This window comes from Periplaneta americana, chromosome 8, assembly GCF_040183065.1.
Source record: "Periplaneta americana isolate PAMFEO1 chromosome 8, P.americana_PAMFEO1_priV1, whole genome shotgun sequence".
NCBI classification, from domain to species: domain Eukaryota; kingdom Metazoa; phylum Arthropoda; class Insecta; order Blattodea; family Blattidae; genus Periplaneta; species Periplaneta americana.
Genome location: NC_091124.1, coordinates 155,487,290 through 155,501,587, shown reverse-complemented (window position 1 = coordinate 155,501,587; position 14,298 = coordinate 155,487,290).

The following is a 14,298-nucleotide window of genomic DNA, read 5'->3' as shown; positions in this document are numbered from 1 at the left end:
TAGTGCTAAACTGTAGCTCTTCAGGAAAGATGGAAAAAAGACTTGTAAAGGACTTTAATGAACGTGTATTCCCCCTTATGCAAATAAAAACTTTGTATTCCTTTTTGATAGCTACAGTGCACAAAAGGATAGAGAATTATACAACTTTGATGTAGAAATAGAAATAGTCACAATTCCACCAGGTTGTACATCTCTTCTCAAGCCTCTGGGAATGTGTTCGGGTTTCGAGAAGTGAGTACTTTGTTAAAAAAGTGTACGACTTTGCCAAATTACATGGATACATTGAAAAATATTGCTTGCATGAACGCCTGTCAGTGATAAAAATACAAGTTCAAATATACAGTCAGTTGTGTTCGGATAAATTTATTATGTTCAGATATGTTTGGAAACATGCTGGATATGAGGATTTTGACGTTGAAACATTTGAAAATATGAATAATATATGCTTTGACAGAACACAAGGAAAAAAATGTTTCAAGTGTGACACTGGCATTTGTCTGTTATAGCAACGATATATGTTATTTTGATCATTTGTTCAGTAATGAAACCTTCCACTGTCATTCACTGCAGAATTAAGTATTGTTTTGTTCGCAAGAAAATAAAAAACACTTTCATTTTATTAGTTTAGAAAAATAACATCATTTTTCTTTTTGCCATTAGAATCCAAATAATGAAAGGACGATAAAAAAACTAACAAAAAAAGGTTTACACAGTATTATAAGAAAAAATGATAAAATGTGTATTCGATTTGAACACAGCTCTCCTACTTAACAACTAAACACACTATCCGTTGAGCTAACTCAGTGCCCTTCAAAAGCCGTTCCATGTCCATTACATGTTTAGATACAACTGTTTCATGATTCTTTTAACGTTATTTAAGCCCTTTTAATCACAACTTCGTCATGTTTTGATTTTATATTCTGATTCAGGTCTCCCAGAACAACAAAATAAGCTATCATTTTTTAAATCTCGAAGTGGAACAATGAAACGTCTCCCTTGTGATATCGGCTGAAGGCAGCACTGTTCATAATGTGTGTAGAGAAGTAGCTGTTTGTAGTTACGTTGGCTGCAAGGATGGACATGTGCTTCCAGCATGACAGAGCCTCTCTCTGTTTAGATGTTAGGTAACACCATCTAAATCTCACATTCTCTGAACAATGAATCGGCCATGGTGGTCACGTGCATTGGCCGCCAAGATCTCCAGACCGTACTACTATTGTCGATTTTTGCCTGTGGGATGGATAAAAGGCGAAGTGTACAAAAAAGCAAATACAATGGACGAATTGGTCACTTGCTTTATGAATAATGCTGTCATTATGAAAGAATGACAAGATAATCTCAGAGGAGCAACACTTACTGTTGTCAACAGAATAGAGAAGTGCATTGATCTGTTGAAATGTATTAATACAATGTAAATAGATAATGAAATATTGTGTATTTTCTTCTTGCCACTTGTAATGCTTGTTATGCATAACATTCAGATAGCTGTATCTGCACACGTAGGGTTGTTACCTTTCAAGGACTGTGGGGCTGGACGAACCCTCACCACAATTACCGAGGGATGAACTAATTTCCTTTTTTAATTCATTGTACTTTATACTGTATCATCGCACAAGTGAAAGCAGTTAATATAAAATTCACTGGGCCTATTTTCCATTTAAACATGAAAGTAATTTTAAAATAAAGTGACAATATTAATAACTTAAGCCTAAAGAATTCCCTTTATCATCTACCCTGTTCAACATCTATTTGAAGGATTTAGTGAAGAACTGTTTTCAGAACATAGAAAGAATGATAATAGGAGGGAGATGATACTAAAGGATATGCTATGATGAAGCTAAATGACACTGTCAGCAGTATGAGATGAAGGTGAATGAAACAAGACGAAGGGTATGGTTATTGGAAGATAAAAAAAAAAAAGGTAAACGTGCGAATTTGAAATGCAGTGGAACAAGTGAACAGCTTCAAATACTTCGGATCTACTATCAGTAGTAAAATGAGCTGCTGGCAGGAAGTCAAAAGGAGGATAGCAATAGCAAAGCAAGCTTTTAATAGAAAATTGAGCATTTTCTGCGGACCTTTGGAAAAAACTAAGGAAGTGACCAGTGAAGTACTTTTTATGGAGTGTGGCATTGTATGAGGCAGAAACATGGACATTATGACAAAGTGAAGAAAAAAGGAATGACTGGAAGCATTTGAAATGTGTAAATGGAGAAGAATAGAGTTTGTGAAATGGACAGACAAAATAAGGAATAAAGCTGTGGTATGAAGAGAGGGTGAAGAAAGAATAATGCTGGAAGTGATCAGGAAATGAAAAAGAAATTGGTTGAATCACTGGCTAGAAAGAAGCTGCCTATTGAAGGATATACTGGAAGGAATGATGAACAGGAAAAAAATTCTAGGCAAAAGAAGATATCAGATGATGGACAACATTAAGATATATTGATCATATGCAGAGACGAAGAAGAAGGTGGGAAATGCTGGGTTTGCAGTGAAGGACTTGCCCTTGGGCAGAAAACTATGAATGAATGAAGTCTATAGAGTTAACATTAAAAATATGAACACTAAGGAAATATATCTACATGCTCACTCTCATTTCTGTTTCCATGTATATTTAGAATATTGTTTTTTGCTGTTCTCCAAATCGGCTTAGGCAGGTCAAACTCTGTTTGCTTAGAATAGTGTTTCAAATTATGGAATAGTCCCACTGAAAGTTGAATGGATGGCACACGCATTGAAAATTGAACACATGTTTGTATGAACTTTTCTACTCAAAATAGTCTGTACTCCACACTCTAAAACATATTTTACTATTCCACTTGAATATGTGTGTGTGTGTGTGTGTGTGTGTGTGTGTGTGTGTGTGTGTGCGTGCGTGCGTGCGTGCCCGCGTTTTTTTTTTTTTTTTTTTCCCCCCGTGCAGTTTGCTCTTAGTGTTCTTTTTCTTTCGATCCAACATCAGATGGACATGGACCTTCACCATATACATTACATTGAAAATGGATAAATTTACTTGCTCAAAGTGTAATCCGAACTCATGGCCATTGCATCAATACAATATTAAGCTGTCTCTAACTATGTGAACATTCATTAATATAAACTAGCAGCATTAGTTCCCCCTTTATTTATAACAACTTTTTTGAAACCTCAGTATGTTCACTTCTGACTTTCGTGGTTAAGACTGGGTGCACACAGAATGAGACACGGCATGACGCGATGCGACATTTTGTCTCATAGTACTTGTCTCCCATTGATTTCTTATTATGTGGTGCACACAGAATCAGACGCAGTGCTACTGTTGCGACCAGACACGAGGAGACACGGAGAGACAATATCGAATGACTGCTAGAAGTTCATTGCAAGGGGACTGTCTGATAGCTGCAGTGTGCTGTACATGCATTAGTAATGGCTATGATTGCACGCTTTACTATCTACAAATACTGTTGTTGTGTAATGCACATTATTATAATGGAGCTCGATGTGGATAAATTAGTTGTTTTAGTACAGGAAATATACGTTCTGTAAAAATCTTTGGAACAATATCACGACAATAATGTGATTTCTAAACCTATGTGAGAAATTGCAAATGAGATGAAAGCACCAGGTGAATGATAAAATATTGATAATAATAATTTGTAGTAGGCATACTTCTCTGGTCTATACTATCACTCATTATTGATTTAATATATTATTTTTCTTTATTGTGATTCGTGAAGTAGTCATAAACGTACGAAATGACGTTTCTGCACTACATTAGTAGTGCGTATTTAATTTTAAGACTCTTTCAATCGTATATATTTTTAGACGTATTAAGTGTCCTTAGGAAATAATAACCAAGTACAATAGAAATTTTCATATAGACAGTCCTCTTTCATTGACGCCATTTTCTAGCCTGGGCCAGTTTTTCCAAATTCATACAGTCAGTAAATCAGTTGTCGCGAGCAGACATTTTTAAGCTGTCGTGAGGAGTTGTAAACCAAAACTTAGTGTCGCGCCATGCCACATCGCATCACATCTGATATTGTGTACACCCGTCTATGTCGCACATTATAAACTTTTTAATCAGTATTATACAGTTGCACTTATTTAAAAATATATATGTAAACTTCCTAGTTTGAGTAATGTAACGAGACTTCTTCAAGTGACTAGCATTATACGTACAATATTCTGAATGTGGAGGAACTTTGTGACTGGCTAAGTGAGCACTAATTGTAAAGAGAACACTTCTGTTGTCAGTGATTGGAGTCCTTAAGTGTTAATTTGAAAGAGGAATCAATAAAAGACTTCAGAGACACTGCATTACATTTGTCTGAAATAATCAAGTGATTTTTACAATCAAGAGGGTTTGTATATTATCAAATTGCTTTATATTCGCGAAATCTGTAATACAATTTCTAATGCTAGTTACCTTGACAGGCAGATACGTGTCAATAAAATGTTCTTCGTAAGGACAGATTACAAATGATGCAAGTATTGTCTATGAGAAGAAAGAATAGACATGCATTCTGTAGTCTTCTTGTGGGTTGTACACAATGTTCTTTGAAGTGAAAACAAATTTATAAGAGTGGAGTTGTTTCGGTGTTATAATGTGATAACTGCCTGAAAAAAATAATAATAACCCAAACATCTAGATCAGGGGTTCTCAGTCATGGAGTCCTTACAAATGACAGCAATGCTCACAGATCCCAATAACATTTTTCCTTCAAAAGTTTACTTACCATGAATTGTTATGAAAGACTGCCATTGATAAAATCAACATCTTGGCCAAAAACAATGAAATGTGGAATACTAATGATAATCTGGTTTGCGTCATTTTTAGGTCAACATTTTCATAGCTGTTCTTTGCTATTTAGTGCATGCTGAATTTATAAATATAACTCATTTTGCCCAGTCAGGTCAGGTTTTCTTGCTATTGCATTTTTTAAAAAGATTATATTTCAGAGATAAATTGCATCTGATAATTATTAGGCTATACTAATTATGGTTTCAAGTCAGACTTAGATTTTCGTAAATAGTAAAATATGTATATAGAATAAAACACGAATACCATTATTGTGGAAGGAAGGACCTTTTCAAGGAATTTCGTGCGTGTTTTGCATCTGGAACATCCCTCTTGAGATAACCTGCTAGCAATAGTCTGCAAGCATATTCACATTCCAACGATTCTGGTACCTCTGTTACTTCACTCGAATGTCTCTATGAAAGCACTCGCCTTGCTCCTTTCTGTATACCTCACAGTTTTCAGGGAAGTAATCTAAATGCAAACTGAAGAAGTGCATCTTTACAGATATACATGCACCAAGAGCCTGGTAGCTCCACAGAAGTTCCTCAACAGCATGTTTGTACTCTAAGCTCCTACGGTTGCCCATAAAGTTCTTAATAATAGGCATCAATGCGAGCCAGGCATTACTCTCTTTATCCTTTTTATGATCATCGAATTTAGCATCATTCATAAGTTTCCTGATTTGAAGGCCATCAAAAATACCTGCTATTAGTTTGACCTCACTGGCATGTGAAAATTTCTGACCTAGGAAAGCAAGAGCTCTTTTTTTTCTTTGTTGAGTGTCTTGACAAAATGTTTCATTAGGCCCCACATTTGATATGCAGTGGCGAAAGTAGAATTTTTGAGGATCCACGAGAGCTTCTGACAGAGTGTCTTGTGAACCTGGTTTCAGGCTAATCTTGCTTCCCAGATGTGTTGAAGAAAGTGCAGCACACACAAGATATGAAAGGTTTGTCCTGATCACCAATTTTGACACCAAATTAGGCATGATATTCGTGAATTTTCCTTGCAAATGGAGTGATTTTAAACTTTCGATTAGCATAGTGACTTTACCACAAATGTATGGGTAGTAAAATCGGTCAGGGTGAGTCTTGCACTTTCTATTCATTTTATAATAATGTTCCTTAAATCAGTCTCATCACTGAGAAAGCTCAAGCCAGACTACATTAGGCTGCAAGAAAGAAGTTGATTTTCCCCCCATCTCTCTCTCCTACTAAGTTACCACTGTACAGAGTTGCAAGCCCATGTGTCAAGTTTGATTTTCAAGGTCTGAAACAGTAATGAAATTCCTTGAAAAGGCCCTTTCTTCCAAATTAACTGTATTTATGTATCATATAATATATTTAATGTATATTTGATATGAATTTATCTGTTTTGTGATGGTAAACATCATTTTCCTTACATGTTGTACGTTTTATTTCTGTAAATACATACTACCTAAAATCTTGGCTAGTAAAGAAACCTGACCTGATTGAGCAAAATAAGTTATATTTTTGAATTCAGCATGCAAGGAACATAAAAGATCAGTTATAAAATCCTTGACCTTGGAAAAAAAGTTTTGAAACGCAGACAGTGTAATAAAATAATACTGGTAATAAAAATATTTATTAGTAATGTGAAAAAGTTTGCTAAGAACCACAACCACACAGAGGGCTTGTAAGAATACGTTTCTTTTTCTATCAACTGTAATATTTTTCTTTTAATATCACGAGTTGTACTGTTTTCTACCCATCATTCGGTTTACATTTGGCAGGATCGAAGATAGTTGAAGTCTCCTATTGGATTCAGCATGCAGGTGATAGTTTAACATAGTATTCATAGTATTAATATTCATGTTGGCCTGGATGACAGGATTCAAAATGGTGGCGCAATTTCGCAGGGAACATGGAGCTGTTTGGTAACATTTTCCTACATATAAGCACACTATACCAAATTTTCACTTGGTTACTGAATCCAAGGAACAAACAACTTTCATCATACTTTGGATTCCTTGTTGTTCCAGGAAGCTTTATTTCGAGTTGATGAAAATTTCTCTTCTTTTCTTATGTTATCTTGTATGGAATTGTTTTAAATTACAGAACAGTCTTTTACTGGAACCACATCTAGTGAATGAGATGCAGCTTGCATATAGGATTTTGTAGAAGGATAAGACAAAGTGTCAAGAATGATTTGAAATCGACTTGGTATTGTTCTTCAGCATTCCGAATCTCAACCACTGCTCCTTCTCTATGCACAAAAACACGCACTTAACAATGAACAAACAAATGCTCTTTGTTATGAACAATTCACAGACTACAAGTAGGCCTACACTGTAAGTTTTATAGCGACCTACTGTAAAGAGCAGAATGACCAGTAGGTATTGCCACTGTGTCATCATCATCATCATCATCATCATCATCATCATCATCATCATCATCATCGGTTCAACAGCTGTTTTCCAGCCTTGATCGTCTCAGTGATATGTCTCCATAGGTTTCTGTCATTTGCCTTATCTTTCCATCTTTTATTTGCACATGCTCTCAAATCCTCTTTCACACAATCGAGCTATCTATTTGGTGGTCGTCCAATTTTTCTGCTAATTAAAGGTGAGCTATTTGCAATTGCCTATGTATACCAGAAATAAATATAAGTCACAACAGAAAACTACTATGCCAGCAATAGCAAACCATATGCCGTAAATTTAGTAGCTAATCTAATATAGAAAGTAGTTAAACTCCTGCATTATTAGCATATTTGCAGTGAATGGCTGAATTGATAACCCTCCAATATACATAATCTGTTTGGCAGTGGTACACTAATTTGAGCACTGGCATCATTTACTGTTTTACTTCAACATTTTTACTTGATTTTTCGTAATCTCAGGAGATGATGCACTAATTATTATCTACACTATGTTAGTACATGTTGTATCATATTCTTTTTAGAATTATTAAATTGGATTTCTTGCTTTCTTTCTCCATTATTCCCTAAACTTGCTTGCAGAGCCCTTGATATCAGACTTTGTGAAACCCTGATCCAGATCTATTGTAAAAAATGTATCTCGTTAAATTTGTAAGCTTTTATTCTACTGAGTTGGTTGCACACTTTTTTCCCCATTAAGGATATTCTGATACTGTAGAATATAGGTAGCATGGAAGACATTTTCTTTTTTATTTTGTCCGTAATTGCTTCAGGAAACTAACATGCACAAAAATTGTTTCTATACAAGTTTACTGAACATAATCACCTGAAAGCCCATTACGTTTTACTGTCCACATCATCAGTTACAACACAACAACTAGTCTGTGTCTGTTTTAATCAATTATAGTTATTCTATGGAATGAAGAAAATAATTCATTCCCTTACCAGTTGTATAGATTTTATTTTCATGTCCGTAAGCTGAAATATGTGAGTTTTATTTCTGTTCATTAATTGTTTTGTGTGAGGGATTAGCATTGCAGGAAAAGCTGTTGTACCCAGGGACAGTTTTTAAAAATTCAAGTTTTTAAATTTTTATATAAGCTTTTATAATTTTTTATTATTAACAACAGTATCTTTGAAATGTAAAGTACCTTAGAAAAAAAAAAGGTTTCAATTAAATAATTTTTTGTATAGATTTTTTAAATTTTCCTAAAGTGCTACTGTCCCTAGCTACATATATAAGGGTGATGTACCTTGGGACATAGAATGACATACCTTGGGACATGGTTCAACATAATATTAATGTAACTAATACTTTATTAAGTTTATATTTCTACAAAATAGAGACAATTTACTGTTTTCTTATTACAGTATTGTTAATGATAAATTTTTCCTTTAAATTTAATGTAATGACAATAGTGATAATGTATGACTTGAGGCTTTCCTGACGTTTGATGTAGAATAACTCACCTGGCTGAGAACCCGAGAAGAGTTATTCTAATAGTGATAATGTTGCTAAGTTTTAAAATAATTCTCAATTTTCTTGACAGGAAACAATATTAGGCTTTCCAATTAAATGAATTAAACACAATCAAATACATAACACAAGAAAACGGATACAACCCTAACATAATAGACAACATAATACGTAAGACAAAACATAATCGCAAAAAACATAAGAATACAACACAAATACAAGAACTGAAAAAATACATCACACTAACTTACGAAAACAAAACACACACAAAATTGCAACCACATTCAAGAAATGAAATTACAACATCCCATATAGAACAAATAACACTCTACAAAAACATCTCAACACACAAACAAACAAATACAACCACACAGGCGTATACAAACTCAAATGTAACACCTGCAACAACTTCTACATAGGACAGACAGGCAGACCGTTTCAAACACGTAACAAAGAACACATCACAGCCATAACAAAATTACAAAACACCTCCACATATGCAGAACACGTCACAAATGCTAACCACACCCACAGAGACATCAACACAGACATGGAAATACTACACATCCAACCAAAAAGCCAGAAACTAAACACACTAGAACAATATGAAATATACTGACACACAAAAACACATCCCAACGAAATTCTCAACACACAACTCAACTTCAAAACACACACACTCTTTGACTCTACATTATACCACAGGAACACACCCTCACAGGAAACAGAACAAGTGGCGCCAAGACCAACAACGACCAGTTCTGAAGATGACCCATAAATAGGTCGAAACATGTAAACGAGGTACATTGAAATTTAACACAGGAAAGTCTTACCATACGTATTCCGAAGTGATACATTGTTAAAAGATATATAAATGAATTTCTTATTATCCAAGGGCGTATTCTTCAAATGACATTTTGAAAACATATTTCTTAGTGCCCCTTAGGCTTGAATCTTTTCTTTGAGAAGGTGGGGAAATTTGAACACTATATCCTCTGAAGGAAGATCAACAATTTCTGATTGCTCCTCATGTAAAAAAAAAATTACTTGTCATATTTAGTAAACTTCTTTAGATACTGAACTTCAAATTCTGTTTCACAAATCTTACAAATTCTACCGACAAAAAATTTATAATTAGTCTCTCTTTCCTGCCACACAAATGAGAACAAAATTTTCTTGTCTTATTTCTTCTAAATTCGCTCGAGCAGTGTAATTTACAGTTTAAATGACATCTTCATCATGATTATCATTAGAACTAACACATTCCTCGGCTCATCTGCAGTCTCTTCTGAATTATCTTCTGAAAACAGTACTTGTGGCTTAAACTTCTTCCGTTTCTGAACTTAATTCATCATATTTCTCTTCTCACTCAACTTCCTTTTTCTTTCTTCTATTTCGGTTTTCTCTGGTATATCTGTTAAAGCGCTTGTCTTTCCTTTTTTAGGATTATGAGTTATTCTTTTCCTGGGAGGAGAATAATTTAGCTTTGTCGGGGTTTTTCTCTTGATTTTTAATTTGCCACATGGCATTTCTACTAAAACTGAAATCCCATAAAAGTCATTACTAAATACTGTTTCTGGTTACTCATCATAAGAGTAACTTATTTACAAAAATATTTAAAATCTAATGAGGTCCACCTGAAGACAGTTGTACCCAGGTACACCGTCCCTAGGTACATTAGGAATCAGTAAATTATATTATATCTCAGCAAGTTTTCAAGCCTGAGGTACCGAAAACAAGCCAATAACCACATGGATTTGTAGCTAGAATAACGGGATTTAAAAATATAGATTTAAGTTTTTAATCGTGTATCTAAAGAATCAATTAAAAATAATTCATTAATTTGACAATTACTTACTTTCTAGGTTAAAAAACAGATTTTTTTAAAATAAAATCTCTCCAGATTGCTTCAACAAAAAGTAAATCATTCACAGAACAGCTGAATGATGAAATATAAGTGGTCAACTGCGAAAACAAAAATTCCACCACATAACCTTGAAAATAAACGAAGTGTCCCCAGGTACAACTTGTCTGTAGGTGTAACAGCTTCCCCTTTGTTAGGTTGGAGCTGAGAAGAATGCAAGTGCGGGGTTAAGAGGAGAGAGAGGATTTATTCTCCCTTCCACTCCACCATGTTATCACTGCCATAGCAACCTCACAGTCTTCCTGCAGTAGTGATACAGAAGTGTTCATTATTATTGTTTTCTGAGGACTTCAGGAAATGTGGTGGCATACAGAGATGAATTGTAAAAAAAAAAAAAAAAAAAAACTATGATTGGAATGACATTTTCACTTAATTATTTTATTTTAGTTCGTTTTAAATTATTCGCGCGCTTTTATTTTTTAATGTTAATAAGGGTAATACACTAAAATGGTAAATTCACTGCACTTTGTATGCTATAAACACGGCCTTCTTTTATCCATGTGTTTTCATTGTCACAGTCGATATTATTATAGGACCTATACCTACCTATACATTGTATTACCGGTAACATTAAACTCATTAAAATATGAAACTACAGATCTTAAATTCAAATTACATTAAATTGGTTAGGCCTGTTGCATGTGGCTTAGCCTATCTTAAAGGATTTTTTTTTAGTTGGTTATTTAATGACGCTGTATCAACTACTAGTTTATTTAGCGTCGATGAGATTGGTGATAGCGAGATAGTATTTGGCGAGATGAGGCCGAGGATTCTCCATAGATTACCTTGCATTCACATTATGGTTGGGGAAAACCTCGGAAAAAACCCAACCAGGTAATCAGCCCAAGCGGGAATCGAACCTGGCCCCGAACGCAACTTCAGACCGGCAGGCAAGCACCTTAACCGACTGAGCCATGCCGGTGGCTGTATCTTAAATGAAAATAGGTAAATTTTGGTGGCAGTTATTCATAGTTACCAAGTTAGAAAATATACGTGAATTGTTGAGATATTTGACCTACTTCCCACATTTCGATGATGAGTCCAGGACTGTAAATGGGCTGGAGCAGATCAGAATTGCATTCCAATTCGTGAATTTCGGAACCTTTCCATTCCATCTTTCAAGAAGTGGCTGTAGTCCATTCCTGTTCATTTTAATTTGGTGTTAATTAGATACCGGTACGATAGTTAATCTTTATGCAAAATAACTATGACAATACTTTTCAATTGCTTAACTTACTTTTATTTTGAAGAAAGCATCGGAGCAAATTATTCAGGATGTTTGCATTTTATTTAACGAAGTTTTTAGATTGAATAAAGCGACTACCATTCATAGTTTCTGTCAATGTGAATTTGATAAAGGGATTAAAATGTACCAAGACTGCCCAGGATTTTTGTATTAATATTTATGAGCATGTAAATATTTCAGTGTTAATTATTGTATATACAGCATGGTAACACTCTGCGTCATCTCACTAGTCATAAATTCCGTCATTGTCATCAATAATCCGTCCATGAAAATAACGTGGCGTTATGATTCGTGGATATGTCCATTTCAAGCTCTGACTGAGTCCATGCATCACCTCAGACATTTAGGACATATTTCCCAAAATTTATTTTTAATAATAGTTTATTCAAAGGCTGAAGGCTAGTATGATTACACAACATTAGTAGGGTTTACAATGTCTTCTGTATATCAGTGTTTCTCACTGAAGTCCTCATAAGGATAATAATTGACTGGTGGGTGGGAAAAATGTGTTAACACTATAAAAGTTGTTTCAGAGAAAAGTGATTTTTAAAATTGAAAGAATTGCCCAAAATCCTCATTTTTCTATTTTTACTTCATGATCCTCTTATAGTGTTTGCTGGAATATTGTCAACATTTATTAAAACATCTGAAAGTCAATTTTAATTTAAGAATCTGAATGAATTTAAATGTAAGATGATGCTGTGAAAAATTGGAGTTAATGCACTTTTCCCACCCACCATCAATTTCAAGTTGTTTTATCGACTTAAACCAGGAATACTAATGAATGCTTCTGTGCTCTAACTGTAACTAATGGAAAGAAATTCGTCTTTTTTGCAACCATTGTTATAGTGGCTCTCTTGGTGTTCATCAGTTTATTTCTGTGCATTTAATTTTCTTCTTGTTAATTGTTATATTTATTCTTTGTGGATGATATATCATAATGTTTGTAGGAAAAGGTGGAAAAATTCAAATACCTTGCAGCAGCAGTAACAAATATAAATGACACTCGAGAGGAAATTAAACATAGAATATAATTATGATATATGGGAAAAGCCTGCTGTTATTCGATTGAGAAGCTTTTGTCATCCAGTCTGCTTTAAAAAATACTCAAAGTTGGAATTTATAAAACAGTTATGTTACCAGTTGAAGCACGTGGCTGAACAAGAGGACAAGCACCACTGAGTAAATTGTACAGGAGAGGCAATTTTAAAATACTTCAGCTCAAGCTGCACTCACTGAAACCACCTAGAACGGATTGTGCACATATCCCATTGTTTCACTTAACTTCGCACAACCAGAAATCTTCCAGTAATACTGAGAATGTTTTTTTTCACCAACATGGTACCGCATTATAACCCCCTCTCTCCTCCCCCCCCCCCACTTATCTGTAGTTCCTCTACAATAGAAAAACATCACACACTGAAAGAAAAATAAAGTTTTCAATTTTTTTCAACTTAGTAAACCGTAAATAAAATGGCATTTTTATAAAACATTATTTTCCAAACAACAAAACGTATTAAACATCATAATATATTCTCAGGAAACGAATCACATTCTCCTATAAAAAAAATCACAAGGTTTATCTGAAATAATATTTTTTATCAAAATTCACAAACGTAGATATTTATTTTTAGAAACACGTCGTATTTATCCTTAGAAAAAGTCACCAGACGCTAAAAGAAGAAAAAATAACTTTTTACACTATTTACAACAACTCAGTAACCATAAAGAAAGTAGTAAAACATTAATTTCAAACAGCAAAACGCACTAAAAAGTTAAGTAGGTTCTAATAAAAATCCTTCTTTTCTGATGCCAAATCAAGTCCTTCCTATTTTCTTCTTAGACAGGTATGATTGTTGTGTACAGTTAGGCATATTGCAGAATGAAGCCTCTTTGGTTTCATGGTACCTGACATACCTAGGCACAGGCACATAACAGGAATGACTTGAATAAAAAAATGAGAAAGTGTAAACAAACGTGCTCCGTGTCATTCAGAATGCATCTGACATTCCGCTCTTGACCATGTAAACAACAAGCCGAGTGCAAGCTTGCCGACAGTACACGCCCTTTCTCGTAGCAAGCACAGTATGACCCAAGCGAGCCCAGTGGGTTGTTACGAAGCCTGTGTGTAGTTTAACTGTACGCAGGGGCGGCTTTCGAAGCGGAGCTGCAGCACCCCCAGACATTTGTGACTCTTGTCTCGTTTTATGTTGTGAAATACATTTATTATACAGTCTTTATTTAGCAGCTCGAATTTTTTTAAATTTCGCTCTCATTGACATACACGCAATCGTTAATGAAGTCACTTCCTCCCCTGGTGCTGCCAGAGCGAAGCCAGAGACAAGGACTATGGGTGAAGCCACTTCCTCCCCTGTAGCTGCCAATCTCGTCTCGGATGCTTTGCGCGAGTTTTACCTCTCCCCCTGCTGTCCCTGGCCATGAATCCAGAGTTTCCAGGCGCTGCAAAA